Source organism: Diorhabda sublineata, chromosome 10, assembly GCF_026230105.1.
Source record: "Diorhabda sublineata isolate icDioSubl1.1 chromosome 10, icDioSubl1.1, whole genome shotgun sequence".
NCBI lineage: Eukaryota > Metazoa > Arthropoda > Insecta > Coleoptera > Chrysomelidae > Diorhabda > Diorhabda sublineata.
In genome coordinates, this window is record NC_079483.1 from 21365284 (window position 1) to 21382217 (window position 16934).

General features: G+C 31.5%; 1 long non-coding RNA gene across 6 annotated transcripts; it reads left to right on the top strand.

The window, feature by feature from the left end:
• Positions 1 to 581: 581 nt before the first annotated feature.
• LOC130449586 (uncharacterized) lies at positions 582 to 14308 on the top strand. Of its 6 annotated transcripts, XR_008910473.1 has the most exons (10): positions 614 to 670; positions 723 to 1201; positions 1635 to 1825; positions 8715 to 8891; positions 8950 to 9264; positions 9520 to 9627; positions 9688 to 9879; positions 10401 to 10646; positions 12353 to 12688; positions 13646 to 14308. It is a non-coding gene; the product is annotated as an uncharacterized LOC130449586 (long non-coding RNA). The 6 variants fall into 6 exon arrangements; XR_008910469.1 differs by having other exon boundaries at positions 723 to 7142; XR_008910471.1 differs by having other exon boundaries at positions 1635 to 8891.
• The last annotated feature ends 2626 nt before the right edge of the window (positions 14309 to 16934 follow it).

A 16934-nucleotide genomic window follows, 5' to 3' on the forward strand; every position in this document is an offset into this window, starting at 1 on the left:
CTGTAAGAACTTTAGGAAGTAATCATTCTTCAAGACATGCAAGAGAAATACGAAACCGAATCTGACAGTACCTTATGGGTGAAGGTGTCGTCTCATGGCAGCAGCGGATGATTTTTTTATTGTACTTTAATATAAATGCTACAATATACTTATAAGGAGATTATCCTTGTACCCAGGTCTTTTATTTTCCTCTACGTTGCGTAAAAATGCGTCCATTTCCTTGAAACATTTTACATTGGGAATATAAATATCTTCCGATCCTGCTCCCGACTTCATCAAATCGCTTATTTTCTTTTTTTCTTGAGACTAAGTTGACCTCAACGCCCGTATCTTGTTTTTCATTTCAGGCACTCCGAATCCTTTTATGGCCACGATCTCCTCAATTTCATTATACGCCGAATCCCGAGCTTGTTAATTTTTATAAATTGCAGCCCCTGTGCCTCATAGGCATCGCCTTTCGCAATATTCTTCCACAAACTTTAATGTTGTCGCTTCACTCTAACGAGACATCTTAACACGCTACTAAATCAAATAAAAATAATCCCCTCACTCTGTACTAATAAACTAGACTGAAGCAACCTGTCTACACTCGTTTAGTCGGCGTTTAGTCAAGTTGTTTTCACCATACAAGTAACTAAATTTAGCTACTTGATTTGGTAACTTGCTTTAGGTACTTGACACGTTTAAAATCGGCTATATTTTTAAGTTTTATGCATTTTTAGTTATTTAGTTTTGATCCTGTCAAAAGATAAAAAAGAAGAAGAGGGGACATTGATAAAAACATAGTAGCTAGTAAACCTGATAATGAAAGTACTAATAAATAAAACTATTAGTAAATAAATATATTTTTAATAAAAGAAGCAATTGAACAATGAACAACGAAACATGGTGTCAGAAGCGTAGTCGAAAATCGCCGAGAGCTTAAAAAGAATAAAAAATAAAAGTTAGACATAAGCCATTTTCCCTCCAATAAGTATAATAAAAAACGAGAAGTTAAAAATGGGATACTTCAAGTCCCCGGAAGCGTTTAACGTACAGGAGCCACATGGATGGTCCAAATGGAAGCAAATATTTGAAATATTTTTGTTAGCTTCAGGAAAAAACACTAGTTGTATATCTATAATACATTTGAAACAACCAAAACTTCAAAACTAGATGATGTGTTATTTTGTTTTGATGATCATTTCTTACCCAAAGAAATGTAAGTATGAAAACAATTAAATTTAACAGCATACAGCAAAAAGAAGGTCAAAATATAGACTCGAGCAGCAAACTGTTTGTTTGTGTTTGTATGTGAAAAGGGTCAGTGTAAAAGCAGCTATGCAGAGAGGATGATAAAAGACAGAATAGCACTGGGTGTTCTGGATAAATAGGTTCAAAGTCACTTATCAAGAGAACCATCAATGTCATTAGACAGGACACTTCAATATTGTAGAAGTATTGAAGTTACAATGAAACATGTTGAGTTATTAAAAAGTGGTACAGAATAAACACAAGAAGCTGATGCTCTTAAGTTTTTACGCAAATGTGGAAGATGTGTTTTCAGTCATCAACCTAGACAATGCCCCTCTTATAATCAAACTTGTGCAATTTGTCAACGTAAAGGCCATTTTACTAAGGTTTGTTTTTTCAAGGACAAACAGCACCAAAACAAGTGGTAAGAACGAGGTAATTATTCTAATTCCAAATAGCCAGAAAACGGGAGGCAGGAAGAATATTGGTCAAATGAACAAGATGAAGCTGAGGTTAAGAAACTAACATCAGAAGTACAGGTTTTGGGCAATGTAAACTCAGAATTCAGACATTATAAGTAGGGACAATGCAGGTATTGAGAATTCTATTTTTATTAATGAGCATAAGCCAAATATTAAAAAGAATAGCTGGTATGAACCTATTATTGTTAACAATATTGACAATTGACATTATGTTTAAGCTTGAAACAGGAGCTGAATCTAGCGTTGTACCTTTGAAATATTTTAATGATCTGATAAATATAAAATTATTTCAACATCCATGACAATAATTTCCTATTGAAATTGAGTGTTTTTATAAAAGTCACTTTAAAAATGTTGAATTTTTTATAGTTGATTTAGAGTCAGGGCCTTCACTGGAGTTAAGTGATTGTTTACATTTTAACATGATATCTAGAGGGAGTATAGTTCAAACCAAGATGATAATAATACTGCCAAAAACAAGAAATGGAGTAAATAAAAATTTTAAAAACATTTTTGAGGGCTTCGGATGAATTTCAGATTATGTGGAAATTAGATTATACAAACACAAAGAAGGTAACATTGGCCTCTAATGAAAAACTAAAATCAACGTTAGATAATTTTGAACAAAAAAGTATAATTTCTAAAGTTGAGTTTCCAACTGATATAACAAATATATTTGTCGAGAGCATTATATTATTCCTAGGTGTGACGAAATTTTAGCTAAGCTGGAAGGAAAAGCAATTTAATCTGTAATTAAATTTAAAAAATATTAGAAATGATCTTTAAAATATATAAAATTTAACTTTGATAAGCTGCAATATAAAATGCAACCTTCTAAAAAAATGTACAAGCTGTTTCGGCGATTGAAAAACTTTTAGACACAAGATATTTACCTAGTCCTAAGATGTATGTCGCAGATGCATTAAGTTGATCTTATATTAAATCAGAGACTCCCTTAGATACAGAACTAGGATACACTGTTCATGCACTCTCTTTAACTGTACCGATGTCTGCAGAAAAGGAAATTGTTTTTCAAAATGCTGTTAATAATGATTGTTGAATAACTCATAGCCCAACACTGATAAAAAGTTGACTTCTGAATTGAAATATTCCTTAAACTTGAGACATAACAAATATTTTTCTGACAATTTGCTATTTTATAACATAAAAATTGTTGTTCCTTCTGAAACTTAGAAGTAGTATGTTTAAATTAATACATTTGACCAACTTTGGAATGTAAAAATGTAAGTTACAATCACGTAAAATTGTGATATGGCTCAAAATGTCTAAAGATATTGAGAACTATGTAAGAAATTGTGAAACTTGTCAATTCAATAGGCCAGCTAACCTAAAAGAGACTCTTGTACCCCATAAAACACCAGAAAGGGGGCGTCCATGAATTACGTGAGACATTTTCTAGGATTTTTCGACTCCCCACCCTCCTGATGAGATTTCGTAAGATTTTTCTTTACTACCTACACCCCCCTCCCCCATTCTCACGTGAGATTTTTTATAATGTGTTTTTGGCTGTAAAATTCATTGGATTTAAAAAAAATACAAAAAAAAAACAATTTGCTCTATCACTTTTATTAAAGACTAGTATACAATTGTGATTTGAGAATATTGCCTTAGTTTAAAATCACTGTGATGAAATTAAATAATAAATACTTCAACGTAAATTAATAAGAGATTATTCTAATTCAGTCCATGGAGACTCGTGTACTCCCAAGAGTGACTACTAGAACCAACATATTCAAATAATTTTCAATGAAATCATCTGCTCCTTCAACTTCGTTCTGATTGAGCCACTCCAAACCTTTGTCGCTTGCACACAGTCGCTGGTCTTGAAACAATACACGGTGGTCGCAATTTAAGTGTTTGCACATCTCGTGCATGATGATGGATGCGAAATAGATACCACATGTATTGAAGCATCTCTTTTCTATATCGTGACGTAAACTTGGACAATAGAGGTCATCATAAAGCATGCTTGTGAGGGTGTGTAATGGTTGAATAGGTAGGCAATGGCGAATGAAGAATGTTGCAAATGTTTTTCCATCATGCTGTTCAGGATCCGGAATCGCCGGATGTCCATTAACTTGAATGGGATATGGAGATAATAAAAAAAGATCATGTAAAGAACTCCGACGTGGATTGCAGCACTGCTGATCATCGCATTTTACAACCTAAAATAATAATTATTTTTGATTATTTATAAAGATGCATTTGTCGGCATGGATGCTTGTTAAAAAAATATTTTAGAAAAATGGTAATTTTGTTTACCTGAAGTAAATATTGACTCTCTCTAAAATGCTCGGTGTACCATTCTTCAGCTGGAAAATCTGGAACATTAGAAATGTCGTCGTTTGGGTCGATGTAATTAGCAATAACTTTGTGTCTATCAATGCACATTGCGGACCATATTTCTGCTTTTTTGAAGTTATCTTTTTTTTAAATCATCATTAATTGTTTTACCGTGGAGTCAAGATGTGTCTCAAAAGAGTCGTGGGGAAGAACAACACCTGATAGTTCTCGGCTAAGTGGAGCCATGCGTCTCTCTACTCTATTAAAAGCACTTCTGCCGGGGGCATTAGTCCCAATGAATATTGCGTCAAATATCGCGGGTTCTCATCGGGACCGCCATCGTTCGAAATAATAAGGACAGGCTTGATTTTATCGTCTTCGTTTTTCATTAATTTACCAAAAGGCTGAAGAGTTAAGAGAGTGTCCAAGTCTTCAGCTTGACTAATTGCAGTCGAAGACGAGTGCTTACCACTTCGGATTGCTATATATGTTGGTCCACTATATGAGACGGCTTCTGGCCGCCCCATCTCATTCGGTTTTACTTCACACAAAGCATAGACACTCGGGATCAATTTATGTCTTGCAGCAATTATAAAGTCGTGATCTGGTAACGACACTTTATACTCAACGTGCATTAGCAAAGGCGCCTGTTTGTTTGCTGTTGTCAATCCTATGGGGACCCATGCTTTGTCATCTTGGGATAAAAAAGATATAGAATCAGGGTCAAGTATTGAGGCTACAGTTTCTAGTGACCTTATGGAAGCTACAGAAAAGTATTGGTCTTGGTGCGCTTTATGATGGTCTGCTTCGGGACGACTCAACTTCACCGGTACAGTCACTACGTGGCGCTTAGCCTAGCGCGTATCTGCCCGTCTAGGTAACAGTGGAATGTAAGCGGCGCTTCGAGAAATATTAAATCCCAGCTCGATAAGTTTTTCAGTGAGCAGCTCTGAAAGACTATGGACACTAGGAACAATTTCACAGAGACTCCGTTCCTCAGCTGATGCACTAAACATAGCTAAATCACTAATAGTTTTCAGCAATTCAGACTGCTCTTCCTCCAAGCGCGGACGTCTAGACCTTGCTCGAAGTATCAACGATTTTGCTGCTCCAGGATTTTTAGAACACAATTCGATAATTTTTATTTTTTCTATGCTTCATCGAGTATACTCTTTGGTTCTCCTTAGGTTTGAGCTGTTTTTCAAAATTATCAATTTCTTGCCGAAACTTCTCATCTCTCATCGTCGCTGAATTTTCCGTTTTGTAGCACCTGTAGGGGAAAGAAAAAATAAAGAAAATGTCGCACATACAAAAAGAAGGTAAACACTAACCTGCCAGTTGAGGTTCATTTCGTGTCACTGATTCCTCATGTTGAGTAATCTGGATGTTAATTTCAGTTTGACTCGCGCATTCTAAGTTTGACATACCTTGAGTACTTGTGTTGAAACATTATCAGAGCTCCGAGTGTTTCCCTTGAATAAATATATCATTATAAAGACTCAAGATTCACGAATTAGAGACGTTTAGAACAAAATTATGCATTTTTTTTAACTTTCCGCTAAGAAGATCTATATTTTTATCTCCTCAGCACAATCTTGAAATATATTGTACATAAAATTAAATTTCTCCTATTTCTTATTTCTTAGACCTTTTGATATATCAATGCTTCTAAATTTTCTTGATTTTAGGTCTCTAAAATAGCTAAAGGACCTAAAATACCTAAAATCAAGAACATTTAGATGAATTAAAATTAAATTTATACCATAAATAAATAGAGGTATCTAACCTACCTTAGAGAGAGAGAGAGAGACCTTTTTTTCCGCTGCTGATCAATCTCATGCTGAATATGTTTCATCAAATCTTCTTTGGATACTTTTGTTTTGCTGTGTTCCATAACTTTACCACTTATTCTTGACAGCATTTCTTTGTCTTGTAGATGTGTCTTTTAACGTAAGCATTATAATATTCTTGAAAACTCTTGTTTAATCATTAAAATAGTAACAAAAAAGTTGTTAAATAAAATATTGGCGGGCATCAACAAAGCAGGTTATAGGACCTGTACTTGCATCGCTATTACTCGGGTCTTTACGCTACGACATTCATCGATCGCGCGTATCGATACGGCTGGTCGAAAGCACATAAACAATCGGGGAGCTATTGTGCTACTCTGCGGAGTTCGGGGTAGTACGACAAACACCATTGTGTAAAATTTCGCATATATTTTTATTCTAGAAAAATTTCTTACTTCAATTTAACTTTACTTTCACACAATTTTACATGGTTCTCTATTTGTTGAAACCCCCCTCTCCCCAAGTGAGATCTGGAAAGATTTAACTTGACCCCCTCCTCCTTTGAACACCTCATGTAACTTATGGACGCCACCAAAGACCGTGGCAAATATTATTTTCCGACTTTTTTGATTACCAGTCCAAAAGCTATTTGTTAATTGTTGACAGCTACTCTCATTGGTTGAAAGTTTTTCCAACCCAAAATAAAACAGCTTTTACTATGATCAAGCATTGTAAGGTTTTGTTTTCTAAATTTGGTGTTCCTGATATCTTCTATGCTGATAATGTTCCCTATAACAGTATAGAATTTAGAAATTTTACTAAATCATGGAATTTTTATTTGGAGTTTTCTATCCTTTTTTATCACCAGTCAAATAGTTTTGCAGAGAAGTATGAATGAATATCTCTAAAAACATGCTTAAAAAAATTTATAATGTTTTCGATGCATCGATTTATATCGAATATCCCTAGTCCTGTCGAGAGATATAAAAAAGAAGAAGATAGCACAGTAAAAAAAAATATGTTAGCATGAAAACCTGATAATGAAAGTGCTAATAAATAAAACTACTAGTAAATAAATATAGTTTTAATAAAACATATAAAAAAAAAGAAATTGAACAATAAACAACGAAACAACATGAAACAGTTGATTGACTTGTATGCAAAATACAGGAATGAAGTTTGTACTTTCAAAGTAAAAATGGTTAAAATTATGAAGCTGAAGAAAGCCACAGAGTTTAAAAATATTAGCATCCAAATAACACCAACATTATGAATTAGTGAAAGGTAGTAGGAAGAAGCTTCAGAACATATGCGGATAACCAGAATAAAACAGGTAAACCTTCCTATATTTAGTATCCTCATGATGTGAGTAAAATGAAGATAGGTTAGTTGGTGTTTGCTAATAAAATTGAGAATTAAATGAAAAATAGGCTATCAAAGAGAAAATTAAAATAATTTATAAATAAACAATTATAATTGGATATTTATTGTTCAATAGTGACAAAAAAGTTGTTGTTAATTGTGATAGGGATGCTAACTTGAAGGTGTATTGTAAATCAGTTTCTTTGTGAACCTTCAAATAACTCCTAATAAATAAAATGAAAAATTGAGGAATAAAAACATTATTTTCTGGAGTTGTATTAGATTAGCCCATATTGTATTATCAATTTAAATCTGTTTATATAACTGATGGAAAACAATCTACATCCAATTGATATATGAAATGAAAAAGGTTCTTTCAGCAGCTGTTTTCAGTATGGCTGGGGATTTGGATACTATTGCTGGTTTTTACACTTGTGTTCTACTGTCTGTTAAGGCAATCAGGGAAGTGAGTGGCGTAGTGTATGTAACCAAACTAGCACATTTTTTAATTGCAACAGTTGTGATCATTAAAACACCATGAATACCTTTTCATATTATTATATTTTAATAATGTAATCAATTCTTTTCTGCTAGCTTATAATACCTCAATATTGCTTCTAGAAAACATGTTTACATTTTATGAAATAATGTAAGTAGGTACTCAAATTGCAAAAATAATGAACATATTAATTAAGTGAATCATTGCCTTTAAACTGTTAATGTAACAGTGTTATAAATGTTATCTCTACTTCTTGTGAAAATTGATAGTTTGATGAATTTAAACCGAAGTAAACTTTATAGTTCAATATAATTATCAACTTATTTTCAACTAATTTTATATAATATTTAATGTCCACCAAAATGGATAAATAGGTGAAATATAAAAAAACACAAAAGAGAAGGGCAATATAAAGGTGGCTATTTATTTATTCAGTATAGTGAAGAAATATGAGGGTAGTATAATGTATTGTTGTATTCACAATTCACTATAGTTACGTTGTACTCTATAATATTATTCTTTAGCTTGGTTAATAAATTATAACATACATATATCACTTACATTGTCAGTAAGGTGATTGATAGTAATGGTATATAGATCTCATTAAGCTGATGTTCTCTTTTCTGTTTTTGTTGATTTAAAATTACATTTGAAATCTTTCTCAGTATTGAATATTTCTTGTAGAAAATTGTGGAATGATTTAATGAATATGAGAGATTTTGCAATTCCTTAATAGATATGGTATTAGCTTAATTTATCAATTGTATTTATTTAGGCTTTCCTTATTACATGTTGTTGTAGCTGATGTTTATTGTGTGAATCTATTAGGTGACGTAATATTTACAAACGTATGTGATTGGATTTTGAAATGGTATTTTATCTCAGTATTATCATAGAGTGGTTCTGATAGTCAATTTGAAAATATTAGTTATATACTTTTTCATTGAAAAAAGTAGTGTCGAAAAAATGCAGTAGAATTTTTAAAAAAAGTGTATTATTCCAAAAGGAAACAGCAGAATTTAAAAAAATTTATTATTTCAAAAGGAAACAGCAGAAACAAGTGATGCGTACTATTTATAGTAATAATTAAGTTCGGTGGGTGTACAAGAAGAGAAGTTGCCAATTCGAGAAACTTATGAGAATGGGGACTTGGTTGGAATGCAGTACATTATTATGAAACCCTAGCATTATTGATACATGCATGGCCACAAGAGAAATAGGGTACGAAAGAATTAGGGTCAAGTAATGATGAGGTAACCGAATGGAAAAATTATTTTAGGGAATTGTTGCAAGAACCCAAAAAAACCATATAAATTGATGAGTCCTGTTTATTCACAAACGATATACAATTGAGGACGCATCACTAGGTGTTTGTGGGAATTTGTCAAGAGGATGGGAAATGTTTTTGTTTGCCGTGCCTTTCAGGAGAAAAAAAGTGTGGCTTTATATTATTGGCCAGTACTTAGAACCCGGAACTACTATTATGTCTGATGTGTGGAATTCCAATACCAAAACTACAAAAGTAGAAGATGAATTTTATACACTTCACTGTTAATAAGGAAACTGGAGCACATACATAAAGAGCAAAGATAAGGTACAAGTACAAATTAGTAAAATATCGGAATATGCTAGATTCGTATTTGTGTGAATTTTTGTGGCGAAAAGCTGATTTTTTCTATAATTTAACATTATATTTTGGATTTATTTAAATCACAAAAGCCTCATTTTTGTAGGCGCAGAAATATTGATACAAATAAAAAGTGATCTTTTCCAAAAAAACATATGTGTGAAAATGTTTTTCTGTTGAATTATTAAATGTAATGTATAATTTTTTTTATTTTGAGGGAAGAAAGAGAACAGGAAAAGGCCTCTAACTTCAACTGAATGCAGTGAATGCAGCAGTGGAAATTAAATTATTACTAAAGAAAAAAATTTTCTTGCTTTATCACAATACCCAGTAATAAGCAAACTATACATTTTGTGTCGTTTAACTGAAGAAGTGTTTTCTTGTTTTTAGGTTGAAGTAGTAACTTGACACAGATTTGCCAACTAAGATGTTAAAATGCAAATAGTAGAAAACAAGATTAATCGCAATGAGTATTTGCTCTTTGGATGGATCGATATGACTTGATAATCTTACTAATCTCCTTTTATTCAATATGTAGTAAGAAAGCTGCAAATAATTATTTGTATAGCTTCAGTACAAATGGTGAGTGTAATACATTTTATTATTTTCTCCAAGTATTCTTCGATTTTTTGGGGAGTATTTTCATGAAAATTTGGAATGTCCAGAAACTTTTCTGTCAATTGCTAATAACAGATATTAGATGTTATTTTAACTTTGCCTTAATCCAAAACTCTATTTTAAGCAACTAAAGTTCTTATCTAAGATGCAATTGTCGAGTCGGTTTTTTAAGTATGGCACAAAAAACAAATTAGTTGAATTTTACCATAAATTTGTAAATTAGAAAATATTTTCAAAAATTGGTTCTGTTATTATATTCAAATTCATGTTATGACCCATTTTTGGGAAACATCAATTCAAGTTTTTGACCATTCTAATACATATTTTACAAAATATATAGGTCATCAAAATTACATAAATGTAATATACTTTATACAAGAATGTATTGAGCATTCACCCTTCTATCTAATTATTATAATAAATATTAGCTGACCCGTCAAAAGTTGTTTTGCCATAAACATTATTTCTTTGAAATATTTTCTTAGGTATTATTTTGGTGTGAGCGACCCTTAACATATAGAGATATGAAAAATAGATGTTGGCCGATTCTTGGACTTACACTATATTCACATAAAAAATCACGAAAATCGATCCAGTTAATTTGGAGGAGTTTGGCAACAAATACGACTACACGAGAATTTTATGTATTAGATTATACAATCTTTATGAATATACCTTTATTGGATTCGATGTCATACTTTTAGATACATGGGTGAATATATATTGAGAAGGTATGTTCAGTGATCCCAGAGGTGGTATGTTAAAATCAGTATTAAATATGTTGTGGGCTGAAAGAAAAATCATAGCAATTATTATGAAACTCTTCAAATCGAAGGAAAATTATACTTTTTCATAGAAAATAGAGTAGTAGACCTATCAGTCTAAAACTAATACTCATTCTTATTATAATCTTTATAAAAACAAAATTAGAATGTATGGAAAGTTCTTACATTGGCTTACCTGCAGTCATTTAAACTGTTCTTATAATAATCTTAGATTTGCCGATGAATGGCGCTATCTAAAAGTGAAGCTAATATTACTAACAATGAAAACGTATCATTAAATAAACTAGGTAATAAATCTAACAATTAACAACACTACTGGTTCCAAACGAATCCCCATTGGATGCGGGAAATCCAACATCAGGGTCGTTGGTCTGTAAATGAATGGCGTGGGTTTCTAGGCGGACAAATAATTGGGCCAGTTTTTTGAATGAGATAGTTAATTAAGAAAAATATTTATACTTGTGAAAAAACGAATTGTGTCTTTTCTTTTAGAAAATATGCCCTTATTTAGTCATTTGTAGTGACATGTTCTTACAATCTGATGATTGCCCGGCATATTATTCCATATAAGTTGTGCATTTTTTAGATCAAACTTTTCCTGATAGGTGGATAGGACAAGTTTATTTATTTGGCCATACAGATCTTTAGACCTAACTTGCCTAGATTTTTATTTGTGGGGCCTAATAAAGGATCTTTTTTACACCGGGAAACTAACCAAAACCGAGCATTTGTGATCATCTCTTGTAAAGATGAGAGTTTTTATTTTCATGTTATGTTTGATTTCTATTTGAAAAGTTTGAGAGGTGAGTGTGAAGAAATTTGAAGTTTCTCCCAAAAACAAGCTTGTAGCTTTTTTTCCTGCCATCTGCTTAGATTTTAGATAACTTCGTCTGAACACCTCATGCTTAAAGATCCATAATTTTTGATTTTTTATTAATAAAATGATGCATAAACTCAGTTTCATAGATAGAACGGAGGGACTCAGGCTTTCGGAAATTTTATAATAATATGCTCTTTTATTTCACGAGGCAGGTCTCTCAATATATTTTGAAATAAACAACTTTTCCATATTACTTAATCCTGTGGTGTTATCGGCATTACTTTTACATTTTTCTGATGTACCAATATTAAATAATTTAAGTCTGTGTTAAACGATATTGATAGTGCATCTGCAAGAAAAAGTTTATTACCCAATTTTCAATTCAATAAAGATATCATAATATGGTACTGTTCCAAATTTAACCTAATATTTGAAGTTCTAGATGGGTTTATTCTTATGATTCTTAGAAAAATTGTTAAAGTCTTTTCATTACTTTCAAAAATCACAGTTCCACTAAAAATATATTTATGAAAGTGCTCACACCTTTGTGAAATAGGAAGTAGCTTCCTCTGCATTTGTCATAAAAATAGTTCCTTTGGTAATATTTGACTTCAAATAGGCATCAAATAAAAAAAATTAAATGTTCTTACTAATAATACAAATTAACTCGTTTTATTATCGTAACAATGATGGCGTATTAACTATTATCTAATATATCACTTAATTTTCAATAATGGGTAATTTCTATACTAATATTTCTCATATGATTAGACATTAGCTGAATCAAGTTCGATATGGTTTCTTTTGTAATGTTGAGCCAATTTTCTTCTAGTGCGCTCTGAGGTCGAGAGTTGGTTTCCTTCGATTAATTTCCTTCCAGACTCCAAAATACAAGAACAATGAAAATGAATTGACCGGCTGACTTAAGAAATGGTTAAAATGGACTGGAGAAGTCATTAAAACGATAGATAGGAGCAAAAAATGGATTCACTATGTAAAAATCAAGTTCACTTCCTCCAAGACCTCCATATCACAAGGAAACCGAAAAAGAATTGACCGGTTGGCTTAAGAAATGGTTAAAATGGATTAGAGAAGTCCTTATCACGATAGATGAGAGCAAAAAATGGATTCACTATGTAAATTTGTACCGTTTGAAGGTGTTTTGGAGGTTAGTATATTTCCTGTGATCTCATATTTTTATTCTTAGTTCTTTCATTAGCTCTATTCACCAAAGTTTTTTCTCAGTTTTCAATGGTGTAGTGTACATGTCTTCATTCTTATAATATATACATATCAATTCAGCTGTATCTTGTCTCAATTTTTATTGATTTTTGTTTTAATTATTTTCCAATTTCTATATTTTTCAATTTTCTTTCGAATGTTCAATTATCATTGGGTTAAGATATGTTTTCTCTTTATTGTCATATATTCTGCTGTGTAGGTTATAGTTGGTACTGTTGTAAATTTATTTGTTCTTTTACCTGGTTTTCTGTCTTCTATTGGTACCATACTAAGGTATCCTAATGTCGTTATTCTCCCTGAAGTTTTAGCTTCAGATTTGGTTTCTTTTGATTTACATTTATTATTTCAACTTTAGTTTTGTCATTTTTCTTATTTCTAAGGATCAGACATCCATTAATTTTTGGATTCTATTTTTAAAATTTACTATAACATTATATCGTCTGCAAATATCAGCATTTTTATAGGTTATGTTTTTATATTCAATTCTATTCTGATCTTCACATTTTTTTAATATATTTGAATCTATCTCTCCTAGGAGTGACAATCCCAAATGATCTTGCGGGCCAAGAAAATAGAAAAAAAAGCCAATCTGTATACAAATAATACAATAAGTTATTGTGTTGATATTTCGGCGAGCCACAGATAAAATTATATTAGTATTAATATAAATAAATACCAAAAACTTGGGAGTTAACATTTTAAACAGAATTAATCATTATTATAAAATAACTTGTAGTATTTAATAATTTCCCTATTTAGTCATTTAGTGAGATATTTGTTTCTCGAATTTTCACTAAGCTTTTGTAAATCAGCAAAAATGCTTGTATTTTCAGATTTCTCAAAAGTGAATACAATACTATTTGCTCGTATATGTTTTTTTCAGATTAGATTATTATTTTTACTTTTGTTGGGATTCCGCGTTTTCAGGCATTCCAGAATAGACTATTGGAACAATAATAATTTTTTTTTAAATGTTTGATAAATTTTTAAACCGCCAAACTCTCCCAGGCAAGCAGCGGGTTGGCCATCCCTAGCCAAAGAACACCTCTGAGATGAAGAGGAGGCGCTCCATTATGTTAGAAACAAAGAAATCTAAACAAAATGAGTATTTACATATTGTAGTCTATGAGTTCTTAGCCTAACATAGAAAAGAATAATTTAATAAAATAAAACCAATATTATATCATTATAAAACCAGTATAAACAAAGTGACTCATTTTATTTTCTCAGCATGTTGATACCAACGCAACGGTTGTAATAAAAACATTTTCCTACTTTCCTCACATCGATGGTCAATATATATTTGCCTTTATCTGGCAATAGAAAATAATTGAAAATTGTCAAATATTGTAGGGGATATCTCGTTTAAAATATACAATTTTTTTATATTCTTTGGAACTACATTTGGCATTTGCTGGTCTGTCGACGATATAATATAACCAAAATGCTGCTACTCTATTTCACAGGTTAACATATTTACGTGTGTACCCTGTATTTAACTATTGTATATTGTAGAAAGTGAAGGTAATAAAATATGTGATTACCATATACATTTTTCTTCCCATACAAACTTTGAGGTATTTGTTTAATGAACAGGACAACATTTTTAAATAAATATTTTTTTAAACACATCAAAAGGCTTAGTAGCTGAGCATAAATAAAGAAAGTGTTTTTTTTTAGGTCTTTCCAATATTGAAATGCTCCTCCATCTTTTGAATGTCAACTACAATTCATTGATGGAAACACAAATAATAATGAAATAAAATTTGTAGGATGCCACTTCAAATTATTGTATTCATTATTTGACAGGAAAATGATTTTTCTATACTCAGTTGAAGAGTAGTAGTATAGGAGCTAGTAACGTGTTTGAGAGAGAATTACAGGTCAGTTGATTTTTTGATATGTCGTTCTTCTTACTCTTTCGGTTAGAGTCTGGGCTACCTGGCTAGCAGTAGCAGTTGCGTTTGTTAAAGCGCATCCTACTTGTACAAGTAATAATCCTGAATTTTTTAATAATTATTGAACGCGTAATTCTTAAAGTTTTGTCTTTAGATAGGTCTCCCAGACATACATTTTTTATCGCCAGACATTTTCAGTGTGCGAATTTTTTATTTCCTAAAATTAAAAATTCACAACATTTTAGAGTGTCCGTATTTTTTATATTGTATTCTTTGAAGATAAAATAGTCTAAAGATAATTTGCCAAAAAAATTAAAAACTCATGTAAAGTATTGCCCTATGATGCTAGTAGTCAAAGAGAAAGAGAGAGAGTTGTAGAATATGATCAAGAATGAGACAGAAAATAATTTCAAAATTACGTTACTTACATTCCTTCTATTCAGAACAAATTTATATATAAGAAATTCAAACATTGGAACAGAAATTTATTGAATTTATTGAAAATAAAATTTGATTTATAAGGCCTAACTTTACCTTTTCTAAAAAATGCTGGCGTGTACTTACATCCAGTAAGCACCTGGAAACATGGTATAGCTTTCTATAAAGAGACACCAAGGATTCGGTACAGTTCATTTACGTTGATGTATCGCTGCTGATTGCCTACACCCATATTTTTCCAAATCTTTGAAAGATGCGTTTAAATGATCCATATTTCCCAGAAGTATAATTTAAATATCAGAGTCTGAACAGCATATAACAAATTCTGCGTCTAAATCAATTTGACAAATGTGGAAAATAATTCTAGAATCAGCTTCTTCTTGTTTTTCACATGATAATGATTCTTCAGTAATTTTAATATAACTATGTTATTTACAATTTTTTAAGAATGACATTTATTAGAACTTCCATAAATTGTTTTATTAACAATAAAAGTTATAACATTTCTTCAGTATCCCAGTGATTAATGAAAAAGTTGAACAAGAGCTTCTTTGAATTGGATATTTTTGAGTTCTGCTCCAAAATTATGTGGCCGAACTTGATTTGGACCAATATATACTGGACAAGTTGATTATTCTCGGCGTGAACGCTCACAATCTTTGATAGACGGCAAAAAATATTGGTCGAAGATAATGTCAATCCGAATAGATTTCTTATGGAAGATAGTACTCACAAATTTTTTAGATATACCGTCATATGTACATCTTTCATTAGATGCAACAAAAAGAAAACATCAACAAGACAAACATCAAAAGATGACATTTGTTGCTCAACAGTGTCTATGAGCTTAGCTAACTGTGATTTGTTAGTTTTACAGATTGAACCATGCGGATGACACATTGATGTTGGCATTGGAGTAAGTGGGAATGTCAAAACTTTCTCGATATGAACCTTATGAGTGAAGGAAATACCCAACATTCTACTGAATAGAATCACAACTCAACAATTTTATTCCCCAAATCAATTTATTTTTCTTTGGCGATTTAGCAAGTTTTTTTATTGGCTTCACAAAACTACTTTCATCTTCAACGCATTCATTGACAAATTGGTTCCTTAAATCATTAGCATTTTTTCATTATTTAGTAGAAAATCCGCAACCTCAGGAGAAGCAGGTCTTGAAGTAGCAATCTTGTACAAATTCTCGTTATATAATGTTTGATCGAATCAATTTTTTTCGATTATTTCAATGAAATCAGCAATTTGTTTTCCATACATTTTTATTCTATTGGGTTGTAATTTTGCTGTGACATCTTACCTTAAGACAAACATCCAAGACATGTGCGTTGACGTGCAGCTATAAAATTAGTAAAGTGAGCAATTCCACTAAGTCATTTTGCCACATCGGCATTTATAGTTGGTTCTAAAGTGAGATCTATTGGTTCTCATGAGAATGACTTATCAGTTCTCTTGACTCCAAAATATCCTTTATTAAAATCATCTTCTAGTCCGGGATAGATTTTATTGACATTATTCAAATTATCTGAATATTTTACTCAATATCGAGCGTAATTAGGTTGATTAATCAATTGATTGGGATAATAAATATTCGTGTTGGTGATAAATGTTCTGAATAACAATTCCCATCATCTTAGTTTAATTCGCTATGGGAATTATTATCGATGTTTTGGTAAAACTCCACAGTATCATGTCAAGTTTCTTTTCCGTCCAAGGTGTCAATGTATCTTATCAAAATTGTCAATGGCAACACCAGGGCACAGTGAGGAATTTATAATGATGTCTGGCGGACAAACTTGATACCTTTATAACGATGGAATT